This window comes from Microcebus murinus, unplaced genomic scaffold (genome assembly GCF_040939455.1).
Source record: "Microcebus murinus isolate Inina unplaced genomic scaffold, M.murinus_Inina_mat1.0 scaf042_hap2_Mmur4.0, whole genome shotgun sequence".
Classification (NCBI taxonomy): Eukaryota; Metazoa; Chordata; class Mammalia; order Primates; family Cheirogaleidae; genus Microcebus; species Microcebus murinus.
This window is the reverse complement of record NW_027438988.1, coordinates 93815-120378: the sequence shown is the minus strand read 5'-3', so window position 1 is coordinate 120378 and position 26564 is coordinate 93815. Positions and strand designations below refer to the sequence as shown.

The 26564-nt window shown below is 64.1% G+C and overlaps 7 non-coding genes across 7 annotated transcripts; all 7 read right to left on the bottom strand.

Annotated features, from left to right (window-relative positions):
- Positions 1-3274: 3274 nt before the first annotated feature.
- LOC142868780 (5S ribosomal RNA) lies at positions 3275-3393 on the bottom strand. Its single transcript, XR_012917706.1, has one exon. It is a non-coding gene; the product is annotated as a 5S ribosomal RNA (ribosomal RNA).
- Positions 3394-6943: 3550 nt separating this feature from the next.
- On the bottom strand, positions 6944-7062 carry LOC142868779 (5S ribosomal RNA). The gene has a single exon (XR_012917705.1). It is a non-coding gene; the product is annotated as a 5S ribosomal RNA (ribosomal RNA).
- A 3562-nt stretch (positions 7063-10624) lies between these two features.
- Positions 10625-10743, bottom strand: LOC142868778 (5S ribosomal RNA). Its single transcript, XR_012917704.1, has one exon. It is a non-coding gene; the product is annotated as a 5S ribosomal RNA (ribosomal RNA).
- Positions 10744-14306: 3563 nt separating this feature from the next.
- Positions 14307-14425, bottom strand: LOC142868777 (5S ribosomal RNA). Its single transcript, XR_012917703.1, has one exon. It is a non-coding gene; the product is annotated as a 5S ribosomal RNA (ribosomal RNA).
- A 3547-nt stretch (positions 14426-17972) lies between these two features.
- On the bottom strand, positions 17973-18091 carry LOC142868776 (5S ribosomal RNA). Its single transcript, XR_012917702.1, has one exon. It is a non-coding gene; the product is annotated as a 5S ribosomal RNA (ribosomal RNA).
- A 3544-nt stretch (positions 18092-21635) lies between these two features.
- Positions 21636-21754, bottom strand: LOC142868774 (5S ribosomal RNA). The gene has a single exon (XR_012917700.1). It is a non-coding gene; the product is annotated as a 5S ribosomal RNA (ribosomal RNA).
- A 3545-nt stretch (positions 21755-25299) lies between these two features.
- LOC142868773 (5S ribosomal RNA) lies at positions 25300-25418 on the bottom strand. The gene has a single exon (XR_012917699.1). It is a non-coding gene; the product is annotated as a 5S ribosomal RNA (ribosomal RNA).
- Positions 25419-26564: the final 1146 nt, after the last annotated feature.

Here is a 26564-nt window from a genome sequence, read left to right as displayed (position 1 = left end):
GATGCGCCTCCACGGCTGGACTCGCCAAGGTGGAGACCTTCCAGCCCCCTTCCTCTCCTCGCCTGGCCTCCTTCCCCTACCCGCCCCCCACCCCCAGCTCGTGGCCGCCCCCGCCGCCGCCGCCGCCGCCGCCGCAGCCGCCGCCGATTGCGCACGCGCGGATCGCCCGCCCTTTGACCCCAGGCAGGGGCCGCCCTCCCCGACAACCCCTTTCAGCTGGGCCCCCCACCCTGTGGGTGGGCTGCCGCCTATTCCCCCGGGCCCGGGCTGGGGCACAGCGCATGGGGGAGGGGAGCGAGTGTATGGGGCGTCTCTCTCCCTCTCTAGGGATGTGTCCCATGGGTGGGGTGGCGTGGTTTGTGGGGCGCTGAAGAAATCAGTCCCCTCCATCTCCTACCTCTGGAAAACGCCCAAGCCCTTGGAGAACTGCCGGCAACGCGACCGGGGGGGGGGGGGGGGGGCCGGGACCCTCCTCTGCGTCCTCCTGTGGCCCAGTCCAAGGGGCCTGGGCCTGGCCGGGGCTGCATTGGACCCCGACCACCCTGGCGTGTGGACTCGCTAAAAATCGGCGATTAGATATTGGATTCCAGCTTCATTGAGGTCATTTCACTAATGAGTGCACCGGAAAGAGTTTCCTAATCCATCTGTGAGGGTGGCAACTGAAAGAGAATTTGAAAGCTGACAGAATAGGCGAGGAAAGGCATAGGAGATTTCCACACCCAGTAAGGAAGCCTTTCCCGAAATGGAAGAAAGAAACGAGCAAACAGAAACACCGGTAGCCCGCCAGGATCAGAGTCTGCCCCCGAGAGAAAGTACCCTGACCAGGTTCACCCGTGGGTGGGTGGCGAGCTAGCGGCATTCAGAAGAGCGAGGCCCGCAGTCTGTGCAGAAGACACCTGCACTCGGGTGTGTGTGGCGGCACGATTCACAAGCAGCTCCAGATGTTAAGCCAAGGAGAAGCCAGGGAGTTCCCAACGCCCCAGGTGTCCTCAGCCCACGACTGGCTGCTGGGGGAATGCGAAGCCCGGCTCCTTGTCTCAGAGCGGGACAACCAGGAGGTGTGACGTACACCCCGGGGTTCCCAGGAGGATCAGGCTGAAGCTGGGACTTGGCCTGAAAGTGTCCCCTCGCATGGCCACCCCCTTCCCCTTCCTGCTCCTCTACTCCTGGTGCCCCTCCATCCAGGGGCCAGACCTTAAAGAGTCACCCGCAAGAGAATCCTGGTCCCAAAGGAGCCTTCTGGGGGACCCGTGCTGAGAGAGGTTGTGGGCATGGCCCGCTGGGGCTCTGCCCGACCCAGGGCTGAGAGATGCAACCTCCCAGCTCTGGGTCCCTGCAGGGGAAGCGTTGGCAAGCACAGGGCCAGTCCTCCAAAGGCCCAGGTGCAGGGAGCCCAGGCCAAGCAGCCTGTGGAAGAAGCCACCCCGGGAAGACGACTGCAGGCCACGGCCCTTCCCACCTCCTCCTCCTCCTCCTCCTGCTCCTCCACCCCCCCGACCTCCCACCCCCCACCCCCGACATGGCGCAGGGCTCAGAGACACCTCAGACACTTGCTACCCAAAGTGCAAAGGGCATCAGTTGCTCCTCCAAACCCCCCCCCCCTGCCCAGCAGACCGCGTTGTCCAGCCAGCCCCCGGGCCTCCCTGGGGTGCCCAGCACAAAAGTGCAGACAACCACCGGACCCTCAATCTCAGTTTTCGGATGTTTTTGCCACTCTAAGGACCCGCAGGCCAGCTGGGCCTTCTGGCAGGACAGAGAGCCCCGGAATCCGACGTGGAGAGCTGGGTGTACGTCCCCACGAGGAGGCGGTCCCCACCTCCGCGGCTCTCCCCTTGCGGGGGGGGGGGGAAAGCAGCCACGGGGCCTCAGAGAAGACACCAGGCTGGGCGCCCGCCCCACAGTGGGGGCACGTCCCCCGCAGGCCACTTAGCGACGGCCGCCGGCCGGCGGACGGTTGGGTGGCGCGAGACGCTGCGGCCGCCCTGCTACCGGGTTCCTGGGAGGGCGTCCTGGAACCAGCGTCCACACCAAGCCCTTGGAAGGCCCAGGCGACGGAGGAGCCCCGTCAGGCAGGGGCCGAGGACGGTGACGGCCCGGGCGGGGAGGAGCGTGTCAGGCAGGGGCAGAGGACGGTGACAGCCGGGCGGGAAGGAGTCAGTCAGGCAGGGGCCGAGGAGGAGACGGGCTGGGTAAGGGTTAGGGTTAGAGTCAGGGCACAAGTCACAATCGCAAAGACCTGGAAGCGACCCGAGTGCCCATCGACCCACGAGTGCGTAAATGAAATGTGGCGCGTGGACACCACGGAGTGCTATTCAGCTAGGAGGAGCAGCGGTGAGAGGGCACCTCTCGTGGTTCTCCTGGCCAGAGCTGGAACCCGTTCCAGTAAGCCAGGTAGCCCAAGAATGGACACACGAGCACCACGTGCTCGCGCTCACCAGCAAATGGGTACGAACCGATGGACACCTAAGTGGACACAGAGGAATCACCTTCATCGGGTGGGTGTCGGGCGGGTGGGGGGAGGGGATGGGCATACACCTCCATTAGGAATGGGGTGGGTGCGCACCGACTGGGGGATGGGCGCACTTGAGGCTCTGACCCGAGGGGGGAGGCAGGGAGAGGGCAACGTACCCGACCCTAACATTGGTACCCCCACAATACGCTGGAACGACATCAGAGGTAAATGAATAAGAACACAGGGGGGAGGGGGGCACGGGCAACACATGTCACCTTAATACTTGGACTCCCATCATCTGCTTGAAAAGAGAGAGAAAAGAAAATGCAATCATAGAGATAAGAGACACTTTTTAAAGATAATGAATCCGAAGAGAAAAGTAAAAGGAGGCCTGTGGAGCAGGTCTGGGTGTGACTCCGGATCCCCCAACATCAGGTGCCACCACCAAAGATTCCTACGTGTAGCCCATAGAACCCCAAAAGCAACGGGACGAGTTCTGGTCACATACTCCCTCCAAATGACATCCTGGCCTTCTTCTGGAACTCCCTCCCCTCTCAGACTCTCAAGGTTTCCTCCAGCGTGTCGGTTCCCACAGAGCAGACCTTTGGTCTGAGACCTGACAGTCCAGAAGCCAGAAGCCACGCATGCTGCCGCGTGACGGCGGTGTCGCGGCTTGGGACAAGAGGAGGCCCCACGGTGCGGGCTGGGGCGCCAGGCACCGCGGCGGGCGCTGAGGGTGGGGGTGACCCCCACCCCGGGCCGCCGCCTCGCTCCCAGAGAGGGGACAGAACAGGAGGCAAAACAAAAAAAAAAAAAAGAAGAAGCCGACGGCACCCGGTATTCCCAGGCGGTCTCCCATCCAAGTACTAACCAGGCCCGACCCTGCTTAGCTTCCCAGACCAGACGAGGTCGGGCGCGTTCAGGGTGGTGTGGCCCTAGACGGCGGAGGGCGCCCCTGCCCCGCTCAAGAAGCCGAGCCTCTCTGCACTTCCCCGCCGCCTCCTCCCGCCCCAGGCCCCGCACCGGCGCTGACCCGCGCCGGGCCGGGCCTGTTGAGTTCACCGGCCGGGTCCGGCGGGCTCCGAGGGACGGGGGTGACAGGCGGGGCGGGGCGGGGCGGGCAGGGAGCGGTGGGCCGGGGTGGGGGGCTGTCTCTCTATACACACACAAACACACACACACACACACTCACACTCACTCACTCACACTCACACAAGATGCGCCTCCACGGCTGGACTCGCCAAGGTGGAGACCTTCCAGCCCCCTTCCTCTCCTCGCCTGGCCTCCTTCCCCTACCCGCCCCCCACCCCCAGCTCGTGGCCGCCCCCGCCGCCGCCGCCGCCGCCGCCGCAGCCGCCGCCGATTGCGCACGCGCGGATCGCCCGCCCTTTGACCCCAGGCAGGGGCCGCCCTCCCCGACAACCCCTTTCAGCTGGGCCCCCCACCCTGTGGGTGGGCTGCCGCCTATTCCCCCGGGCCCGGGCTGGGGCACAGCGCATGGGGGAGGGGAGCGAGTGTATGGGGCGTCTCTCTCCCTCTCTAGGGATGTGTCCCATGGGTGGGGTGGCGTGGTTTGTGGGGCGCTGAAGAAATCAGTCCCCTCCATCTCCTACCTCTGGAAAACGCCCAAGCCCTTGGAGAACTGCCGGCAACGCGACCGGGGGGGGGGGGGGGGGCCGGGACCCTCCTCTGCGTCCTCCTGTGGCCCAGTCCAAGGGGCCTGGGCCTGGCCGGGGCTGCATTGGACCCCGACCACCCTGGCGTGTGGACTCGCTAAAAATCGGCGATTAGATATTGGATTCCAGCTTCATTGAGGTCATTTCACTAATGAGTGCACCGGAAAGAGTTTCCTAATCCATCTGTGAGGGTGGCAACTGAAAGAGAATTTGAAAGCTGACAGAATAGGCGAGGAAAGGCATAGGAGATTTCCACACCCAGTAAGGAAGCCTTTCCCGAAATGGAAGAAAGAAACGAGCAAACAGAAACACCGGTAGCCCGCCAGGATCAGAGTCTGCCCCCGAGAGAAAGTACCCTGACCAGGTTCACCCGTGGGTGGGTGGCGAGCTAGCGGCATTCAGAAGAGCGAGGCCCGCAGTCTGTGCAGAAGACACCTGCACTCGGGTGTGTGTGGCGGCACGATTCACAAGCAGCTCCAGATGTTAAGCCAAGGAGAAGCCAGGGAGTTCCCAACGCCCCAGGTGTCCTCAGCCCACGACTGGCTGCTGGGGGAATGCGAAGCCCGGCTCCTTGTCTCAGAGCGGGACAACCAGGAGGTGTGACGTACACCCCGGGGTTCCCAGGAGGATCAGGCTGAAGCTGGGACTTGGCCTGAAAGTGTCCCCTCGCATGGCCACCCCCTTCCCCTTCCTGCTCCTCTACTCCTGGTGCCCCTCCATCCAGGGGCCAGACCTTAAAGAGTCACCCGCAAGAGAATCCTGGTCCCAAAGGAGCCTTCTGGGGGACCCGTGCTGAGAGAGGTTGTGGGCATGGCCCGCTGGGGCTCTGCCCGACCCAGGGCTGAGAGATGCAACCTCCCAGCTCTGGGTCCCTGCAGGGGAAGCGTTGGCAAGCACAGGGCCAGTCCTCCAAAGGCCCAGGTGCAGGGAGCCCAGGCCAAGCAGCCTGTGGAAGAAGCCACCCCGGGAAGACGACTGCAGGCCACGGCCCTTCCCACCTCCTCCTCCTCCTCCTCCTGCTCCTCCACCCCCCCGACCTCCCACCCCCCACCCCCGACATGGCGCAGGGCTCAGAGACACCTCAGACACTTGCTACCCAAAGTGCAAAGGGCATCAGTTGCTCCTCCAAACCCCCCCCCCCTGCCCAGCAGACCGCGTTGTCCAGCCAGCCCCCGGGCCTCCCTGGGGTGCCCAGCACAAAAGTGCAGACAACCACCGGACCCTCAATCTCAGTTTTCGGATGTTTTTGCCACTCTAAGGACCCGCAGGCCAGCTGGGCCTTCTGGCAGGACAGAGAGCCCCGGAATCCGACGTGGAGAGCTGGGTGTACGTCCCCACGAGGAGGCGGTCCCCACCTCCGCGGCTCTCCCCTTGCGGGGGGGGGGGGAAAGCAGCCACGGGGCCTCAGAGAAGACACCAGGCTGGGCGCCCGCCCCACAGTGGGGGCACGTCCCCCGCAGGCCACTTAGCGACGGCCGCCGGCCGGCGGACGGTTGGGTGGCGCGAGACGCTGCGGCCGCCCTGCTACCGGGTTCCTGGGAGGGCGTCCTGGAACCAGCGTCCACACCAAGCCCTTGGAAGGCCCAGGCGACGGAGGAGCCCCGTCAGGCAGGGGCCGAGGACGGTGACGGCCCGGGCGGGGAGGAGCGTGTCAGGCAGGGGCAGAGGACGGTGACAGGCCGGGCGGGAAGGAGTCAGTCAGGCAGGGGCCGAGGAGGAGACGGGCTGGGTAAGGGTTAGGGTTAGAGTCAGGGCACAAGTCACAATCGCAAAGACCTGGAAGCGACCCGAGTGCCCATCGACCCACGAGTGCGTAAATGAAATGTGGCGCGTGGACACCACGGAGTGCTATTCAGCTAGGAGGAGCAGCGGTGAGAGGGCACCTCTCGTGGTTCTCCTGGCCAGAGCTGGAACCCGTTCCAGTAAGCCAGGTAGCCCAAGAATGGACACACGAGCACCACGTGCTCGCGTGCTCGCGCTCACCAGCAAATGGGTACGAACCGATGGACACCTAAGTGGACACAGAGGAATCACCTTCATCGGGTGGGTGTCGGGCGGGTGGGGGGAGGGGATGGGCATACACCTCCATTAGGAATGGGGTGGGTGCGCACCGACTGGGGGATGGGCGCACTTGAGGCTCTGACCCGAGGGGGGAGGCAGGGAGAGGGCAACGTACCCGACCCTAACATTGGTACCCCCACAATACGCTGGAACGACATCAGAGGTAAATGAATAAGAACACAGGGGGGAGGGGGGCACGGGCAACACATGTCACCTTAATACTTGGACTCCCATCATCTGCTTGAAAAGAGAGAGAAAAGAAAATGCAATCATAGAGATAAGAGACACTTTTTAAAGATAATGAATCCGAAGAGAAAAGTAAAAGGAGGCCTGTGGAGCAGGTCTGGGTGTGACTCCGGATCCCCCAACATCAGGTGCCACCACCAAAGATTCCTACGTGTAGCCCATAGAACCCCAAAAGCAACGGGACGAGTTCTGGTCACATACTCCCTCCAAATGACATCCTGGCCTTCTTCTGGAACTCCCTCCCCTCTCAGACTCTCAAGGTTTCCTCCAGCGTGTCGGTTCCCACAGAGCAGACCTTTGGTCTGAGACCTGACAGTCCAGAAGCCACGCATGCTGCCGCGTGACGGCGGTGTCGCGGCTTGGGACAAGAGGAGGCCCCACGGTGCGGGCTGGGGCGCCAGGCACCGCGGCGGGCGCTGAGGGTGGGGGTGACCCCCACCCCGGGCCGCCGCCTCGCTCCCAGAGAGGGGACAGAACAGGAGGCAAAACAAAAAAAAAAAAAAGAAGAAGCCGACGGCACCCGGTATTCCCAGGCGGTCTCCCATCCAAGTACTAACCAGGCCCGACCCTGCTTAGCTTCCCAGACCAGACGAGGTCGGGCGCGTTCAGGGTGGTGTGGCCCTAGACGGCGGAGGGCGCCCCTGCCCCGCTCAAGAAGCCGAGCCTCTCTGCACTTCCCCGCCGCCTCCTCCCGCCCCAGGCCCCGCACCGGCGCTGACCCGCGCCGGGCCGGGCCTGTTGAGTTCACCGGCCGGGTCCGGCGGGCTCCGAGGGACGGGGGTGACAGGCGGGGCGGGGCGGGGCGGGCAGGGAGCGGTGGGCCGGGGTGGGGGGCTGTCTCTCTATACACACACAAACACACACACACACACACTCACACTCACTCACTCACACTCACACAAGATGCGCCTCCACGGCTGGACTCGCCAAGGTGGAGACCTTCCAGCCCCCTTCCTCTCCTCGCCTGGCCTCCTTCCCCTACCCGCCCCCCACCCCCAGCTCGTGGCCGCCCCCGCCGCCGCCGCCGCCGCCGCCGCCGCCGCCGCAGCCGCCGCCGATTGCGCACGGGCGGATCGCCCGCCCTTTGACCCCAGGCAGGGGCCGCCCTCCCCGACAACCCCTTTCAGCTGGGCCCCCCACCCTGTGGGTGGGCTGCCGCCTATTCCGCCGGGCCCGGGCTGGAGCACAGCGCATGGGGGAGGGGAGCGAGTGTATGGGGCGTCTCTCTCCCTCTCTAGGGATGTGTCCCATGGGTGGGGTGGCGTGGTTTGTGGGGCGCTGAAGAAATCAGTCCCCTCCATCTCCTACCTCTGGAAAACGCCCAAGCCCTTGGAGAACTGCCGGCAACGCGACCGGGGGGGGGGGGGGGGGGGGGCCGGGACCCTCCTCTGCGTCCTCCTGTGGCCCAGTCCAAGGGGCCTGGGCCTGGCCGGGGCTGCATTGGACCCCGACCACCCTGGCGTGTGGACTCGCTAAAAATCGGCGATTAGATATTGGATTCCAGCTTCATTGAGGTCATTTCACTAATGAGTGCACCGGAAAGAGTTTCCTAATCCATCTGTGAGGGTGGCAACTGAAAGAGAATTTGAAAGCTGACAGAATAGGCGAGGAAAGGCATAGGAGATTTCCACACCCAGTAAGGAAGCCTTTCCCGAAATGGAAGAAAGAAACGAGCAAACAGAAACACCGGTAGCCCGCCAGGATCAGAGTCTGCCCCCGAGAGAAAGTACCCTGACCAGGTTCACCCGTGGGTGGGTGGCGAGCTAGCGGCATTCAGAAGAGCGAGGCCCGCAGTCTGTGCAGAAGACACCTGCACTCGGGTGTGTGTGGCGGCACGATTCACAAGCAGCTCCAGATGTTAAGCCAAGGAGAAGCCAGGGAGTTCCCAACGCCCCAGGTGTCCTCAGCCCACGACTGGCTGCTGGGGGAATGCGAAGCCCGGCTCCTTGTCTCAGAGCGGGACAACCAGGAGGTGTGACGTACACCCCGGGGTTCCCAGGAGGATCAGGCTGAAGCTGGGACTTGGCCTGAAAGTGTCCCCTCGCATGGCCACCCCCTTCCCCTTCCTGCTCCTCTACTCCTGGTGCCCCTCCATCCAGGGGCCAGACCTTAAAGAGTCACCCGCAAGAGAATCCTGGTCCCAAAGGAGCCTTCTGGGGGACCCGTGCTGAGAGAGGTTGTGGGCATGGCCCGCTGGGGCTCTGCCCGACCCAGGGCTGAGAGATGCAACCTCCCAGCTCTGGGTCCCTGCAGGGGAAGCGTTGGCAAGCACAGGGCCAGTCCTCCAAAGGCCCAGGTGCAGGGAGCCCAGGCCAAGCAGCCTGTGGAAGAAGCCACCCCGGGAAGACGACTGCAGGCCACGGCCCTTCCCACCTCCTCCTCCTCCTCCTCCTGCTCCTCCACCCCCCCGACCTCCCACCCCCCACCCCCGACATGGCGCAGGGCTCAGAGACACCTCAGACACTTGCTACCCAAAGTGCAAAGGGCATCAGTTGCTCCTCCAAACCCCCCCCCCCTGCCCAGCAGACCGCGTTGTCCAGCCAGCCCCCGGGCCTCCCTGGGGTGCCCAGCACAAAAGTGCAGACAACCACCGGACCCTCAATCTCAGTTTTCGGATGTTTTTGCCACTCTAAGGACCCGCAGGCCAGCTGGGCCTTCTGGCAGGACAGAGAGCCCCGGAATCCGACGTGGAGAGCTGGGTGTACGTCCCCACGAGGAGGCGGTCCCCACCTCCGCGGCTCTCCCCTTGCGGGGGGGGGGGGAAAGCAGCCACGGGGCCTCAGAGAAGACACCAGGCTGGGCGCCCGCCCCACAGTGGGGGCACGTCCCCCGCAGGCCACTTAGCGACGGCCGCCGGCCGGCGGACGGTTGGGTGGCGCGAGACGCTGCGGCCGCCCTGCTACCGGGTTCCTGGGAGGGCGTCCTGGAACCAGCGTCCACACCAAGCCCTTGGAAGGCCCAGGCGACGGAGGAGCCCCGTCAGGCAGGGGCCGAGGACGGTGACGGCCCGGGCGGGGAGGAGCGTGTCAGGCAGGGGCAGAGGACGGTGACAGGTGACAGGCCGGGCGGGAAGGAGTCAGTCAGGCAGGGGCCGAGGAGGAGACGGGCTGGGTAAGGGTTAGGGTTAGAGTCAGGGCACAAGTCACAATCGCAAAGACCTGGAAGCGACCCGAGTGCCCATCGACCCACGAGTGCGTAAATGAAATGTGGCGCGTGGACACCACGGAGTGCTATTCAGCTAGGAGGAGCAGCGGTGAGAGGGCACCTCTCGTGGTTCTCCTGGCCAGAGCTGGAACCCGTTCCAGTAAGCCAGGTAGCCCAAGAATGGACACACGAGCACCACGTGCTCGCGCTCACCAGCAAATGGGTACGAACCGATGGACACCTAAGTGGACACAGAGGAATCACCTTCATCGGGTGGGTGTCGGGCGGGTGGGGGGAGGGGATGGGCATACACCTCCATTAGGAATGGGGTGGGTGCGCACCGACTGGGGGATGGGCGCACTTGAGGCTCTGACCCGAGGGGGGAGGCAGGGAGAGGGCAACGTACCCGACCCTAACATTGGTACCCCCACAATACGCTGGAACGACATCAGAGGTAAATGAATAAGAACACAGGGGGGAGGGGGGCACGGGCAACACATGTCACCTTAATACTTGGACTCCCATCATCTGCTTGAAAAGAGAGAGAAAAGAAAATGCAATCATAGAGATAAGAGACACTTTTTAAAGATAATGAATCCGAAGAGAAAAGTAAAAGGAGGCCTGTGGAGCAGGTCTGGGTGTGACTCCGGATCCCCCAACATCAGGTGCCACCACCAAAGATTCCTACGTGTAGCCCATAGAACCCCAAAAGCAACGGGACGAGTTCTGGTCACATACTCCCTCCAAATGACATCCTGGCCTTCTTCTGGAACTCCCTCCCCTCTCAGACTCTCAAGGTTTCCTCCAGCGTGTCGGTTCCCACAGAGCAGACCTTTGGTCTGAGACCTGACAGTCCAGAAGCCACGCATGCTGCCGCGTGACGGCGGTGTCGCGGCTTGGGACAAGAGGAGGCCCCACGGTGCGGGCTGGGGCGCCAGGCACCGCGGCGGGCGCTGAGGGTGGGGGTGACCCCCACCCCGGGCCGCCGCCTCGCTCCCAGAGAGGGGACAGAACAGGAGGCAAAACAAAAAAAAAAAAAAGAAGAAGCCGACGGCACCCGGTATTCCCAGGCGGTCTCCCATCCAAGTACTAACCAGGCCCGACCCTGCTTAGCTTCCCAGACCAGACGAGGTCGGGCGCGTTCAGGGTGGTGTGGCCCTAGACGGCGGAGGGCGCCCCTGCCCCGCTCAAGAAGCCGAGCCTCTCTGCACTTCCCCGCCGCCTCCTCCCGCCCCAGGCCCCGCACCGGCGCTGACCCGCGCCGGGCCGGGCCTGTTGAGTTCACCGGCCGGGTCCGGCGGGCTCCGAGGGACGGGGGTGACAGGCGGGGCGGGGCGGGGCGGGCAGGGAGCGGTGGGCCGGGGTGGGGGGCTGTCTCTCTATACACACACAAACACACACACACACACACTCACACTCACTCACTCACACTCACACAAGATGCGCCTCCACGGCTGGACTCGCCAAGGTGGAGACCTTCCAGCCCCCTTCCTCTCCTCGCCTGGCCTCCTTCCCCTACCCGCCCCCCACCCCCAGCTCGTGGCCGCCCCCGCCGCCGCCGCCGCCGCCGCCGCAGCCGCCGCCGATTGCGCACGCGCGGATCGCCCGCCCTTTGACCCCAGGCAGGGGCCGCCCTCCCCGACAACCCCTTTCAGCTGGGCCCCCCACCCTGTGGGTGGGCTGCCGCCTATTCCCCCGGGCCCGGGCTGGGGCACAGCGCATGGGGGAGGGGAGCGAGTGTATGGGGCGTCTCTCTCTCTCTCTAGGGATGTGTCCCATGGGTGGGGTGGCGTGGTTTGTGGGGCGCTGAAGAAATCAGTCCCCTCCATCTCCTACCTCTGGAAAACGCCCAAGCCCTTGGAGAACTGCCGGCAACGCGACGGGGGGGGGGGGGGGCCGGGACCCTCCTCTGCGTCCTCCTGTGGCCCAGTCCAAGGGGCCTGGGCCTGGCCGGGGCTGCATTGGACCCCGACCACCCTGGCGTGTGGACTCGCTAAAAATCGGCGATTAGATATTGGATTCCAGCTTCATTGAGGTCATTTCACTAATGAGTGCACCGGAAAGAGTTTCCTAATCCATCTGTGAGGGTGGCAACTGAAAGAGAATTTGAAAGCTGACAGAATAGGCGAGGAAAGGCATAGGAGATTTCCACACCCAGTAAGGAAGCCTTTCCCGAAATGGAAGAAAGAAACGAGCAAACAGAAACACCGGTAGCCCGCCAGGATCAGAGTCTGCCCCCGAGAGAAAGTACCCTGACCAGGTTCACCCGTGGGTGGGTGGCGAGCTAGCGGCATTCAGAAGAGCGAGGCCCGCAGTCTGTGCAGAAGACACCTGCACTCGGGTGTGTGTGGCGGCACGATTCACAAGCAGCTCCAGATGTTAAGCCAAGGAGAAGCCAGGGAGTTCCCAACGCCCCAGGTGTCCTCAGCCCACGACTGGCTGCTGGGGGAATGCGAAGCCCGGCTCCTTGTCTCAGAGCGGGACAACCAGGAGGTGTGACGTACACCCCGGGGTTCCCAGGAGGATCAGGCTGAAGCTGGGACTTGGCCTGAAAGTGTCCCCTCGCATGGCCACCCCCTTCCCCTTCCTGCTCCTCTACTCCTGGTGCCCCTCCATCCAGGGGCCAGACCTTAAAGAGTCACCCGCAAGAGAATCCTGGTCCCAAAGGAGCCTTCTGGGGGACCCGTGCTGAGAGAGGTTGTGGGCATGGCCCGCTGGGGCTCTGCCCGACCCAGGGCTGAGAGATGCAACCTCCCAGCTCTGGGTCCCTGCAGGGGAAGCGTTGGCAAGCACAGGGCCAGTCCTCCAAAGGCCCAGGTGCAGGGAGCCCAGGCCAAGCAGCCTGTGGAAGAAGCCACCCCGGGAAGACGACTGCAGGCCACGGCCCTTCCCACCTCCTCCTCCTCCTCCTCCTGCTCCTCCACCCCCCCGACCTCCCACCCCCCACCCCCGACATGGCGCAGGGCTCAGAGACACCTCAGACACTTGCTACCCAAAGTGCAAAGGGCATCAGTTGCTCCTCCAAACCCCCCCCCCCTGCCCAGCAGACCGCGTTGTCCAGCCAGCCCCCGGGCCTCCCTGGGGTGCCCAGCACAAAAGTGCAGACAACCACCGGACCCTCAATCTCAGTTTTCGGATGTTTTTGCCACTCTAAGGACCCGCAGGCCAGCTGGGCCTTCTGGCAGGACAGAGAGCCCCGGAATCCGACGTGGAGAGCTGGGTGTACGTCCCCACGAGGAGGCGGTCCCCACCTCCGCGGCTCTCCCCTTGCGGGGGGGGGGGGAAGCAGCCACGGGGCCTCAGAGAAGACACCAGGCTGGGCGCCCGCCCCACAGTGGGGGCACGTCCCCCGCAGGCCACTTAGCGACGGCCGCCGGCCGGCGGACGGTTGGGTGGCGCGAGACGCTGCGGCCGCCCTGCTACCGGGTTCCTGGGAGGGCGTCCTGGAACCAGCGTCCACACCAAGCCCTTGGAAGGCCCAGGCGACGGAGGAGCCCCGTCAGGCAGGGGCCGAGGACGGTGACGGCCCGGGCGGGGAGGAGCGTGTCAGGCAGGGGCAGAGGACGGTGACAGGCCGGGCGGGAAGGAGTCAGTCAGGCAGGGGCCGAGGAGGAGACGGGCTGGGTAAGGGTTAGGGTTAGAGTCAGGGCACAAGTCACAATCGCAAAGACCTGGAAGCGACCCGAGTGCCCATCGACCCACGAGTGCGTAAATGAAATGTGGCGCGTGGACACCACGGAGTGCTATTCAGCTAGGAGGAGCAGCGGTGAGAGGGCACCTCTCGTGGTTCTCCTGGCCAGAGCTGGAACCCGTTCCAGTAAGCCAGGTAGCCCAAGAATGGACACACGAGCACCACGTGCTCGCGCTCACCAGCAAATGGGTACGAACCGATGGACACCTAAGTGGACACAGAGGAATCACCTTCATCGGGTGGGTGTCGGGCGGGTGGGGGGAGGGGATGGGCATACACCTCCATTAGGAATGGGGTGGGTGCGCACCGACTGGGGGATGGGCGCACTTGAGGCTCTGACCCGAGGGGGGAGGCAGGGAGAGGGCAACGTACCCGACCCTAACATTGGTACCCCCACAATACGCTGGAACGACTACCCCCACAATACGCTGGAACGACATCAGAGGTAAATGAATAAGAACACAGGGGGGAGGGGGGCACGGGCAAGACATGTCACCTTAATACTTGGACTCCCATCATCTGCTTGAAAAGAGAGAGAAAAGAAAATGCAATCATAGAGATAAGAGACACTTTTTAAAGATAATGAATCCGAAGAGAAAAGTAAAAGGAGGCCTGTGGAGCAGGTCTGGGTGTGACTCCGGATCCCCCAACATCAGGTGCCACCACCAAAGATTCCTACGTGTAGCCCATAGAACCCCAAAAGCAACGGGACGAGTTCTGGTCACATACTCCCTCCAAATGACATCCTGGCCTTCTTCTGGAACTCCCTCCCCTCTCAGACTCTCAAGGTTTCCTCCAGCGTGTCGGTTCCCACAGAGCAGACCTTTGGTCTGAGACCTGACAGTCCAGAAGCCACGCATGCTGCCGCGTGACGGCGGTGTCGCGGCTTGGGACAAGAGGAGGCCCCACGGTGCGGGCTGGGGCGCCAGGCACCGCGGCGGGCGCTGAGGGTGGGGGTGACCCCCACCCCGGGCCGCCGCCTCGCTCCCAGAGAGGGGACAGAACAGGAGGCAAAACAAAAAAAAAAAAAAGAAGAAGCCGACGGCACCCGGTATTCCCAGGCGGTCTCCCATCCAAGTACTAACCAGGCCCGACCCTGCTTAGCTTCCCAGACCAGACGAGGTCGGGCGCGTTCAGGGTGGTGTGGCCCTAGACGGCGGAGGGCGCCCCTGCCCCGCTCAAGAAGCCGAGCCTCTCTGCACTTCCCCGCCGCCTCCTCCCGCCCCAGGCCCCGCACCGGCGCTGACCCGCGCCGGGCCGGGCCTGTTGAGTTCACCGGCCGGGTCCGGCGGGCTCCGAGGGACGGGGGTGACAGGCGGGGCGGGGCGGGGCGGGCAGGGAGCGGTGGGCCGGGGTGGGGGGCTGTCTCTCTATACACACACAAACACACACACACACACACTCACACTCACTCACTCACACTCACACAAGATGCGCCTCCACGGCTGGACTCGCCAAGGTGGAGACCTTCCAGCCCCCTTCCTCTCCTCGCCTGGCCTCCTTCCCCTACCCGCCCCCCACCCCCAGCTCGTGGCCGCCCCCGCCGCCGCCCGCCGCCGCCGATTGCGCACGCGCGGATCGCCCGCCCTTTGACCCCAGGCAGGGGCCGCCCTCCCCGACAACCCCTTTCAGCTGGGCCCCCCACCCTGTGGGTGGGCTGCCGCCTATTCCCCCGGGCCCGGGCTGGGGCACAGCGCATGGGGGAGGGGAGCGAGTGTATGGGGCGTCTCTCTCTCTCTCTAGGGATGTGTCCCATGGGTGGGGTGGCGTGGTTTGTGGGGCGCTGAAGAAATCAGTCCCCTCCATCTCCTACCTCTGGAAAACGCCCAAGCCCTTGGAGAACTGCCGGCAACGCGACCGGGGGGGGGGGGGGGGGGGGGGGGGGGCCGGGACCCTCCTCTGCGTCCTCCTGTGGCCCAGTCCAAGGGGCCTGGGCCTGGCCGGGGCTGCATTGGACCCCGACCACCCTGGCGTGTGGACTCGCTAAAAATCGGCGATTAGATATTGGATTCCAGCTTCATTGAGGTCATTTCACTAATGAGTGCACCGGAAAGAGTTTCCTAATCCATCTGTGAGGGTGGCAACTGAAAGAGAATTTGAAAGCTGACAGAATAGGCGAGGAAAGGCATAGGAGATTTCCACACCCAGTAAGGAAGCCTTTCCCGAAATGGAAGAAAGAAACGAGCAAACAGAAACACCGGTAGCCCGCCAGGATCAGAGTCTGCCCCCGAGAGAAAGTACCCTGACCAGGTTCACCCGTGGGTGGGTGGCGAGCTAGCGGCATTCAGAAGAGCGAGGCCCGCAGTCTGTGCAGAAGACACCTGCACTCGGGTGTGTGTGGCGGCACGATTCACAAGCAGCTCCAGATGTTAAGCCAAGGAGAAGCCAGGGAGTTCCCAACGCCCCAGGTGTCCTCAGCCCACGACTGGCTGCTGGGGGAATGCGAAGCCCGGCTCCTTGTCTCAGAGCGGGACAACCAGGAGGTGTGACGTACACCCCGGGGTTCCCAGGAGGATCAGGCTGAAGCTGGGACTTGGCCTGAAAGTGTCCCCTCGCATGGCCACCCCCTTCCCCTTCCTGCTCCTCTACTCCTGGTGCCCCTCCATCCAGGGGCCAGACCTTAAAGAGTCACCCGCAAGAGAATCCTGGTCCCAAAGGAGCCTTCTGGGGGACCCGTGCTGAGAGAGGTTGTGGGCATGGCCCGCTGGGGCTCTGCCCGACCCAGGGCTGAGAGATGCAACCTCCCAGCTCTGGGTCCCTGCAGGGGAAGCGTTGGCAAGCACAGGGCCAGTCCTCCAAAGGCCCAGGTGCAGGGAGCCCAGGCCAAGCAGCCTGTGGAAGAAGCCACCCCGGGAAGACGACTGCAGGCCACGGCCCTTCCCACCTCCTCCTCCTCCTCCTCCTGCTCCTCCACCCCCCCCCCGACCTCCCACCCCCCACCCCCGACATGGCGCAGGGCTCAGAGACACCTCAGACACTTGCTACCCAAAGTGCAAAGGGCATCAGTTGCTCCTCCAAACCCCCCCCCCCGCCCAGCAGACCGCGTTGTCCAGCCAGCCCCCGGGCCTCCCTGGGGTGCCCAGCACAAAAGTGCAGACAACCACCGGACCCTCAATCTCAGTTTTCGGATGTTTTTGCCACTCTAAGGACCCGCAGGCCAGCTGGGCCTTCTGGCAGGACAGAGAGCCCCGGAATCCGACGTGGAGAGCTGGGTGTACGTCCCCACGAGGAGGCGGTCCCCACCTCCGCGGCTCTCCCCTTGCGGGGGGGGGGGGAAAGCAGCCACGGGGCCTCAGAGAAGACACCAGGCTGGGCGCCCGCCCCACAGTGGGGGCACGTCCCCCGCAGGCCACTTAGCGACGGCCGCCGGCCGGCGGACGGTTGGGTGGCGCGAGACGCTGCGGCCGCCCTGCTACCGGGTTCCTGGGAGGGCGTCCTGGAACCAGCGTCCACACCAAGCCCTTGGAAGGCCCAGGCGACGGAGGAGCCCCGTCAGGCAGGGGCCGAGGACGGTGACGGCCCGGGCGGGGAGGAGCGTGTCAGGCAGGGGCAGAGGACGGTGACAGGTGACAGGCCGGGCGGGAAGGAGTCAGTCAGGCAGGGGCCGAGGAGGAGACGGGCTGGGTAAGGGTTAGGGTTAGAGTCAGGGCACAAGTCACAATCGCAAAGACCTGGAAGCGACCCGAGTGCCCATCGACCCACGAGTGCGTAAATGAAATGTGGCGCGTGGACACCACGGAGTGCTATTCAGCTAGGAGGAGCAGCGGTGAGAGGGCACCTCTCGTGGTTCTCCTGGCCAGAGCTGGAACCCGTTCCAGTAAGCCAGGTAGCCCAAGAATGGACACACGAGCACCACGTGCTCGCGCTCACCAGCAAATGGGTACGAACCGATGGACACCTAAGTGGACACAGAGGAATCACCTTCATCGGGTGGGTGTCGGGCGGGTGGGGGGAGGGGATGGGCATACACCTCCATTAGGAATGGGGTGGGTGCGCACCGACTGGGGGATGGGCGCACTTGAGGCTCTGACCCGAGGGGGGAGGCAGGGAGAGGGCAACGTACCCGACCCTAACATTGGTACCCCCACAATACGCTGGAACGACATCAGAGGTAAATGAATAAGAACACAGGGGGGAGGGGGGCACGGGCAAGACATGTCACCTTAATACTTGGACTCCCATCATCTGCTTGAAAAGAGAGAGAAAAGAAAATGCAATCATAGAGATAAGAGACACTTTTTAAAGATAATGAATCCGAAGAGAAAAGTAAAAGGAGGCCTGTGGAGCAGGTCTGGGTGTGACTCCGGATCCCCCAACATCAGGTGCCACCACCAAAGATTCCTACGTGTAGCCCATAGAACCCCAAAAGCAACGGGACGAGTTCTGGTCACATACTCCCTCCAAATGACATCCTGGCCTTCTTCTGGAACTCCCTCCCCTCTCAGACTCTCAAGGTTTCCTCCAGCGTGTCGGTTCCCACAGAGCAGACCTTTGGTCTGAGACCTGACAGTCCAGAAGCCACGCATGCTGCCGCGTGACGGCGGTGTCGCGGCTTGGGACAAGAGGAGGCCCCACGGTGCGGGCTGGGGCGCCAGGCACCGCGGCGGGCGCTGAGGGTGGGGGTGACCCCCACCCCGGGCCGCCGCCTCGCTCCCAGAGAGGGGACAGAACAGGAGGCAAAACAAAAAAAAAAAAAAGAAGAAGCCGACGGCACCCGGTATTCCCAGGCGGTCTCCCATCCAAGTACTAACCAGGCCCGACCCTGCTTAGCTTCCCAGACCAGACGAGGTCGGGCGCGTTCAGGGTGGTGTGGCCCTAGACGGCGGAGGGCGCCCCTGCCCCGCTCAAGAAGCCGAGCCTCTCTGCACTTCCCCGCCGCCTCCTCCCGCCCCAGGCCCCGCACCGGCGCTGACCCGCGCCGGGCCGGGCCTGTTGAGTTCACCGGCCGGGTCCGGCGGGCTCCGAGGGACGGGGGTGACAGGCGGGGCGGGGCGGGGCGGGCAGGGAGCGGTGGGCCGGGGTGGGGGGCTGTCTCTCTATACACACACAAACACACACACACACACACTCACACTCACTCACTCACACTCACACAAGATGCGCCTCCACGGCTGGACTCGCCAAGGTGGAGACCTTCCAGCCCCCTTCCTCTCCTCGCCTGGCCTCCTTCCCCTACCCGCCCCCCACCCCCAGCTCGTGGCCGCCCCCGCCGCCGCCCGCCGCCGCCGATTGCGCACGCGCGGATCGCCCGCCCTTTGACCCCAGGCAGGGGCCGCCCTCCCCGACAACCCCTTTCAGCTGGGCCCCCCACCCTGTGGGTGGGCTGCCGCCTATTCCCCCGGGCCCGGGCTGGGGCACAGCGCATGGGGGAGGGGAGCGAGTGTATGGGGCGTCTCTCTCTCTCTCTAGGGATGTGTCCCATGGGTGGGGTGGCGTGGTTTGTGGGGCGCTGAAGAAATCAGTCCCCTCCATCTCCTACCTCTGGAAAACGCCCAAGCCCTTGGAGAACTGCCGGCAAGGCGACCGGGGGGGGGGGGGGGGGGGGGGGGGGGGGCCGGGACCCTCCTCTGCGTCCTCCTGTGGCCCAGTCCTAGGGGCCTGGGCCTGGCCGGGGCTGCATTGGACCCCGACCACCCTGGCGTGTGGACTCGCTAAAAATCGGCGATTAGATATTGGATTCCAGCTTCATTGAGGTCATTTCACTAATGAGTGCACCGGAAAGAGTTTCCTAATCCATCTGTGAGGGTGGCAACTGAAAGAGAATTTGAAAGCTGACAGAATAGGCGAGGAAAGGCATAGGAGATTTCCACACCCAGTAAGGAAGCCTTTCTCGAAATGGAAGAAAGAAACGAGCAAACAGAAACACCGGTAGCCCGCCAGGATCAGAGTCTGCCCCCGAGAGAAAGTACCCTGACCAGGTTCACCCGTGGGTGGGTGGCGAGCTAGCGGCATTCAGAAGAGCGAGGCCCGCAGTCTGTGCAGAAGACACCTGCACTCGGGTGTGTGTGGCGGCACGATTCACAAGCAGCTCCAGATGTTAAGCCAAGGAGAAGCCAGGGAGTTCCCAACGCCCCAGGTGTCCTCAGCCCACGACTGGCTGCTGGGGGAATGCGAAGCCCGGCTCCTTGTCTCAGAGCGGGACAACCAGGAGGTGTGACGTACACCCCGGGGTTCCCAGGAGGATCAGGCTGAAGCTGGGACTTGGCCTGAAAGTGTCCCCTCGCATGGCCACCCCCTTCCCCTTCCTGCTCCTCTACTCCTGGTGCCCCTCCATCCAGGGGCCAGACCTTAAAGAGTCACCCGCAAGAGAATCCTGGTCCCAAAGGAGCCTTCTGGGGGACCCGTGCTGAGAGAGGTTGTGGGCATGGCCCGCTGGGGCTCTGCCCGACCCAGGGCTGAGAGATGCAACCTCCCAGCTCTGGGTCCCTGCAGGGGAAGCGTTGGCAAGCACAGGGCCAGTCCTCCAAAGGCCCAGGTGCAGGGAGCCCAGGCCAAGCAGCCTGTGGAAGAAGCCACCCCGGGAAGACGACTGCAGGCCACGGCCCTTCCCACCTCCTCCTCCTCCTCCTCCTGCTCCTCCACCCCCCCCCCGACCTCCCACCCCCCACCCCCGACATGGCGCAGGGCTCAGAGACACCTCAGACACTTGCTACCCAAAGTGCAAAGGGCATCAGTTGCTCCTCCAAACCCCCCCCCCCTGCCCAGCAGACCGCGTTGTCCAGCCAGCCCCCGGGCCTCCCTGGGGTGCCCAGCACAAAAGTGCAGACAACCACCGGACCCTCAATCTCAGTTTTCGGATGTTTTTGCCACTCTAAGGACCCGCAGGCCAGCTGGGCCTTCTGGCAGGACAGAGAGCCCCGGAATCCGACGTGGAGAGCTGGGTGTACGTCCCCACGAGGAGGCGGTCCCCACCTCCGCGGCTCTCCCCTTGCGGGGGGGGGGGGGAAAGCAGCCACGGGGCCTCAGAGAAGACACCAGGCTGGGCGCCCGCCCCACAGTGGGGGCACGTCCCCCGCAGGCCACTTAGCGACGGCCGCCGGCCGGCGGACGGTTGGGTGGCGCGAGACGCTGCGGCCGCCCTGCTACCGGGTTCCTGGGAGGGCGTCCTGGAACCAGCGTCCACACCAAGCCCTTGGAAGGCCCAGGCGACGGAGGAGCCCCGTCAGGCAGGGGCCGAGGACGGTGACGGCCCGGGCGGGGAGGAGCGTGTCAGGCAGGGGCAGAGGACGGTGACAGGCCGGGCGGGAAGGAGTCAGTCAGGCAGGGGCCGAGGAGGAGACGGGCTGGGTAAGGGTTAGGGTTAGAGTCAGGGCACAAGTCACAATCGCAAAGACCTGGAAGCGACCCGAGTGCCCATCGACCCACGAGTGCGTAAATGAAATGTGGCGCGTGGACACCACGGAGTGCTATTCAGCTAGGAGGAGCAGCGGTGAGAGGGCACCTCTCGTGGTTCTCCTGGCCAGAGCTGGAACCCGTTCCAGTAAGCCAGGTAGCCCAAGAATGGACACACGAGCACCACGTGCTCGCGCTCACCAGCAAATGGGTACGAACCGATGGACACCTAAGTGGACACAGAGGAATCACCTTCATCGGGTGGGTGTCGGGCGGGTGGGGGGAGGGGATGGGCATACACCTCCATTAGGAATGGGGTGGGTGCGCACCGACTGGGGGATGGGCGCACTTGAGGCTCTGACCCGAGGGGGGAGGCAGGGAGAGGGCAACGTACCCGACCCTAACATTGGTACCCCCACAATACGCTGGAACGACATCAGAGGTAAATGAATAAGAACACAGGGGGGAGGGGGGCACGGGCAAGACATGTCACCTTAATACTTGGACTCCCATCATCTGCTTGAAAAGAGAGAGAAAAGAAAATGCAATCATAGAGATAAGAGACACTTTTTAAAGATAATGAATCCGAAGAGAAAAGTAAAAGGAGGCCTGTGGAGCAGGTCTGGGTGTGACTCCGGATCCCCCAACATCAGGTGCCACCACCAAAGATTCCTACGTGTAGCCCATAGAACCCCAAAAGCAACGGGACGAGTTCTGGTCACATACTCCCTCCAAATGACATCCTGGCCTTCTTCTGGAACTCCCTCCCCTCTCAGACTCTCAAGGTTTCCTCCAGCGTGTCGGTTCCCACAGAGCAGACCTTTGGTCTGAGACCTGACAGTCCAGAAGCCACGCATGCTGCCGCGTGACGGCGGTGTCGCGGCTTGGGACAAGAGGAGGCCCCACGGTGCGGGCTGGGGCGCCAGGCACCGCGGCGGGCGCTGAGGGTGGGGGTGACCCCCACCCCGGGCCGCCGCCTCGCTCCCAGAGAGGGGACAGAACAGGAGGCAAAACAAAAAAAAAAAAAAGAAGAAGCCGACGGCACCCGGTATTCCCAGGCGGTCTCCCATCCAAGTACTAACCAGGCCCGACCCTGCTTAGCTTCCCAGACCAGACGAGGTCGGGCGCGTTCAGGGTGGTGTGGCCCTAGACGGCGGAGGGCGCCCCTGCCCCGCTCAAGAAGCCGAGCCTCTCTGCACTTCCCCGCCGCCTCCTCCCGCCCCAGGCCCCGCACCGGCGCTGACCCGCGCCGGGCCGGGCCTGTTGAGTTCACCGGCCGGGTCCGGCGGGCTCCGAGGGACGGGGGTGACAGGCGGGGCGGGGCGGGGCGGGCAGGGAGCGGTGGGCCGGGGTGGGGGGCTGTCTCTCTATACACACACAAACACACACACACACACACTCACACTCACTCACTCACACTCACACAAGATGCGCCTCCACGGCTGGACTCGCCAAGGTGGAGACCTTCCAGCCCCCTTCCTCTCCTCGCCTGGCCTCCTTCCCCTACCCGCCCCCCACCCCCAGCTCGTGGCCGCCCCCGCCGCCGCCCGCCGCCGCCGATTGCGCACGCGCGGATCGCCCGCCCTTTGACCCCAGGCAGGGGCCGCCCTCCCCGACAACCCCTTTCAGCTGGGCCCCCCACCCTGTGGGTGGGCTGCCGCCTATTCCCCCGGGCCCGGGCTGGGGCACAGCGCATGGGGGAGGGGAGCGAGTGTATGGGGCGTCTCTCTCTCTCTCTAGGGATGTGTCCCATGGGTGGGGTGGCGTGGTTTGTGGGGCGCTGAAGAAATCAGTCCCCTCCATCTCCTACCTCTGGAAAACGCCCAAGCCCTTGGAGAACTGCCGGCAACGCGACCGGGGGGGGGGGGGAGGGGGGGGGGGGGGGCCGGGACCCTCCTCTGCGTCCTCCTGTGGCCCAGTCCTAGGGGCCTGGGCCTGGCCGGGGCTGCATTGGACCCCGACCACCCTGGCGTGTGGACTCGCTAAAAATCGGCGATTAGATATTGGATTCCAGCTTCATTGAGGTCATTTCACTAATGAGTGCACCGGAAAGAGTTTCCTAATCCATCTGTGAGGGTGGCAACTGAAAGAGAATTTGAAAGCTGACAGAATAGGCGAGGAAAGGCATAGGAGATTTCCACACCCAGTAAGGAAGCCTTTCTCGAAATGGAAGAAAGAAACGAGCAAACAGAAACACCGGTAGCCCGCCAGGATCAGAGTCTGCCCCCGAGAGAAAGTACCCTGACCAGGTTCACCCGTGGGTGGGTGGCGAGCTAGCGGCATTCAGAAGAGCGAGGCCCGCAGTCTGTGCAGAAGACACCTGCACTCGGGTGTGTGTGGCGGCACGATTCACAAGCAGCTCCAGATGTTAAGCCAAGGAGAAGCCAGGGAGTTCCCAACGCCCCAGGTGTCCTCAGCCCACGACTGGCTGCTGGGGGAATGCGAAGCCCGGCTCCTTGTCTCAGAGCGGGACAACCAGGAGGTGTGACGTACACCCCGGGGTTCCCAGGAGGATCAGGCTGAAGCTGGGACTTGGCCTGAAAGTGTCCCCTCGCATGGCCACCCCCTTCCCCTTCCTGCTCCTCTACTCCTGGTGCCCCTCCATCCAGGGGCCAGACCTTAAAGAGTCACCCGCAAGAGAATCCTGGTCCCAAAGGAGCCTTCTGGGGGACCCGTGCTGAGAGAGGTTGTGGGCATGGCCCGCTGGGGCTCTGCCCGACCCAGGGCTGAGAGATGCAACCTCCCAGCTCTGGGTCCCTGCAGGGGAAGCGTTGGCAAGCACAGGGCCAGTCCTCCAAAGGCCCAGGTGCAGGGAGCCCAGGCCAAGCAGCCTGTGGAAGAAGCCACCCCGGGAAGACGACTGCAGGCCACGGCCCTTCCCACCTCCTCCTCCTCCTCCTCCTGCTCCTCCACCCCCCCCCCGACCTCCCACCCCCCACCCCCGACATGGCGCAGGGCTCAGAGACACCTCAGACACTTGCTACCCAAAGTGCAAAGGGCATCAGTTGCTCCTCCAAACCCCCCCCCCCCTGCCCAGCAGACCGCGTTGTCCAGCCAGCCCCCGGGCCTCCCTGGGGTGCCCAGCACAAAAGTGCAGACAACCACCGGACCCTCAATCTCAGTTTTCGGATGTTTTTGCCACTCTAAGGACCCGCAGGCCAGCTGGGCCTTCTGGCAGGACAGAGAGCCCCGGAATCCGACGTGGAGAGCTGGGTGTACGTCCCCACGAGGAGGCGGTCCCCACCTCCGCGGCTCTCCCCTTGCGGGGGGGGGGGGGAAAGCAGCCACGGGGCCTCAGAGAAGACACCAGGCTGGGCGCCCGCCCCACAGTGGGGGCACGTCCCCCGCAGGCCACTTAGCGACGGCCGCCGGCCGGCGGACGGTTGGGTGGCGCGAGACGCTGCGGCCGCCCTGCTACCGGGTTCCTGGGAGGGCGTCCTGGAACCAGCGTCCACACCAAGCCCTTGGAAGGCCCAGGCGACGGAGGAGCCCCGTCAGGCAGGGGCCGAGGACGGTGACGGCCCGGGCGGGGAGGAGCGTGTCAGGCAGGGGCAGAGGACGGTGACAGGCCGGGCGGGAAGGAGTCAGTCAGGCAGGGGCCGAGGAGGAGACGGGCTGGGTAAGGGTTAGGGTTAGAGTCAGGGCACAAGTCACAATCGCAAAGACCTGGAAGCGACCCGAGTGCCCATCGACCCACGAGTGCGTAAATGAAATGTGGCGCGTGGACACCACGGAGTGCTATTCAGCTAGGAGGAGCAGCGGTGAGAGGGCACCTCTCGTGGTTCTCCTGGCCAGAGCTGGAACCCGTTCCAGTAAGCCAGGTAGCCCAAGAATGGACACACGAGCACCACGTGCTCGCGCTCACCAGCAAATGGGTACGAACCGATGGACACCTAAGTGGACACAGAGGAATCACCTTCATCGGGTGGGTGTCGGGCGGGTGGGGGGAGGGGATGGGCATACACCTCCATTAGGAATGGGGTGGGTGCGCACCGACTGGGGGATGGGCGCACTTGAGGCTCTGACCCGAGGGGGGAGGCAGGGAGAGGGCAACGTACCCGACCCTAACATTGGTACCCCCACAATACGCTGGAACGACATCAGAGGTAAATGAATAAGAACACAGGGGGGAGGGGGGCACGGGCAACACATGTCACCTTAATACTTGGACTCCCATCATCTGCTTGAAAAGAGAGAGAAAAGAAAATGCAATCATAGAGATAAGAGACACTTTTTAAAGATAATGAATCCGAAGAGAAAAGTAAAAGGAGGCCTGTGGAGCAGGTCTGGGTGTGACTCCGGATCCCCCAACATCAGGTGCCACCACCAAAGATTCCTACGTGTAGCCCATAGAACCCCAAAAGCAACGGGACGAGTTCTGGTCACATACTCCCTCCAAATGACATCCTGGCCTTCTTCTGGAACTCCCTCCCCTCTCAGACTCTCAAGGTTTCCTCCAGCGTGTCGGTTCCCACAGAGCAGACCTTTGGTCTGAGACCTGACAGTCCAGAAGCCACGCATGCTGCCGCGTGACGGCGGTGTCGCGGCTTGGGACAAGAGGAGGCCCCACGGTGCGGGCTGGGGCGCCAGGCACCGCGGCGGGCGCTGAGGGTGGGGGTGACCCCCACCCCGGGCCGCCGCCTCGCTCCCAGAGAGGGGACAGAACAGGAGGCAAAACAAAAAAAAAAAAAAGAAGAAGCCGACGGCACCCGGTATTCCCAGGCGGTCTCCCATCCAAGTACTAACCAGGCCCGACCCTGCTTAGCTTCCCAGACCAGACGAGGTCGGGCGCGTTCAGGGTGGTGTGGCCCTAGACGGCGGAGGGCGCCCCTGCCCCGCTCAAGAAGCCGAGCCTCTCTGCACTTCCCCGCCGCCTCCTCCCGCCCCAGGCCCCGCACCGGCGCTGACCCGCGCCGGGCCGGGCCTGTTGAGTTCACCGGCCGGGTCCGGCGGGCTCCGAGGGACGGGGGTGACAGGCGGGGCGGGGCGGGGCGGGCAGGGAGCGGTGGGCCGGGGTGGGGGGCTGTCTCTCTATACACACACAAACACACACACACACACACTCACACTCACTCACTCACACTCACACAAGATGCGCCTCCACGGCTGGACTCGCCAAGGTGGAGACCTTCCAGCCCCCTTCCTCTCCTCGCCTGGCCTCCTTCCCCTACCCGCCCCCCACCCCCAGCTCGTGGCCGCCCCCGCCGCCGCCCGCCGCCGCCGATTGCGCACGCGCGGATCGCCCGCCCTTTGACCCCAGGCAGGGGCCGCCCTCCCCGACAACCCCTTTCAGCTGGGCCCCCCACCCTGTGGGTGGGCTGCCGCCTATTCCCCCGGGCCCGGGCTGGGGCACAGCGCATGGGGGAGGGGAGCGAGTGTATGGGGCGTCTCTCTCTCTCTCTAGGGATGTGTCCCATGGGTGGGGTGGCGTGGTTTGTGGGGCGCTGAAGAAATCAGTCCCCTCCATCTCCTACCTCTGGAAAACGCCCAAGCCCTTGGAGAACTGCCGGCAACGCGACGGGGGGGGGGGGGGGGGCCGGGACCCTCCTCTGCGTCCTCCTGTGGCCCAGTCCAAGGGGCCTGGGCCTGGCCGGGGCTGCATTGGACCCCGACCACCCTGGCGTGTGGACTCGCTAAAAATCGGCGATTAGATATTGGATTCCAGCTTCATTGAGGTCATTTCACTAATGAGTGCACCGGAAAGAGTTTCCTAATCCATCTGTGAGGGTGGCAACTGAAAGAGAATTTGAAAGCTGACAGAATAGGCGAGGAAAGGCATAGGAGATTTCCACACCCAGTAAGGAAGCCTTTCCCGAAATGGAAGAAAGAAACGAGCAAACAGAAACACCGGTAGCCCGCCAGGATCAGAGTCTGCCCCCGAGAGAAAGTACCCTGACCAGGTTCACCCGTGGGTGGGTGGCGAGCTAGCGGCATTCAGAAGAGCGAGGCCCGCAGTCTGTGC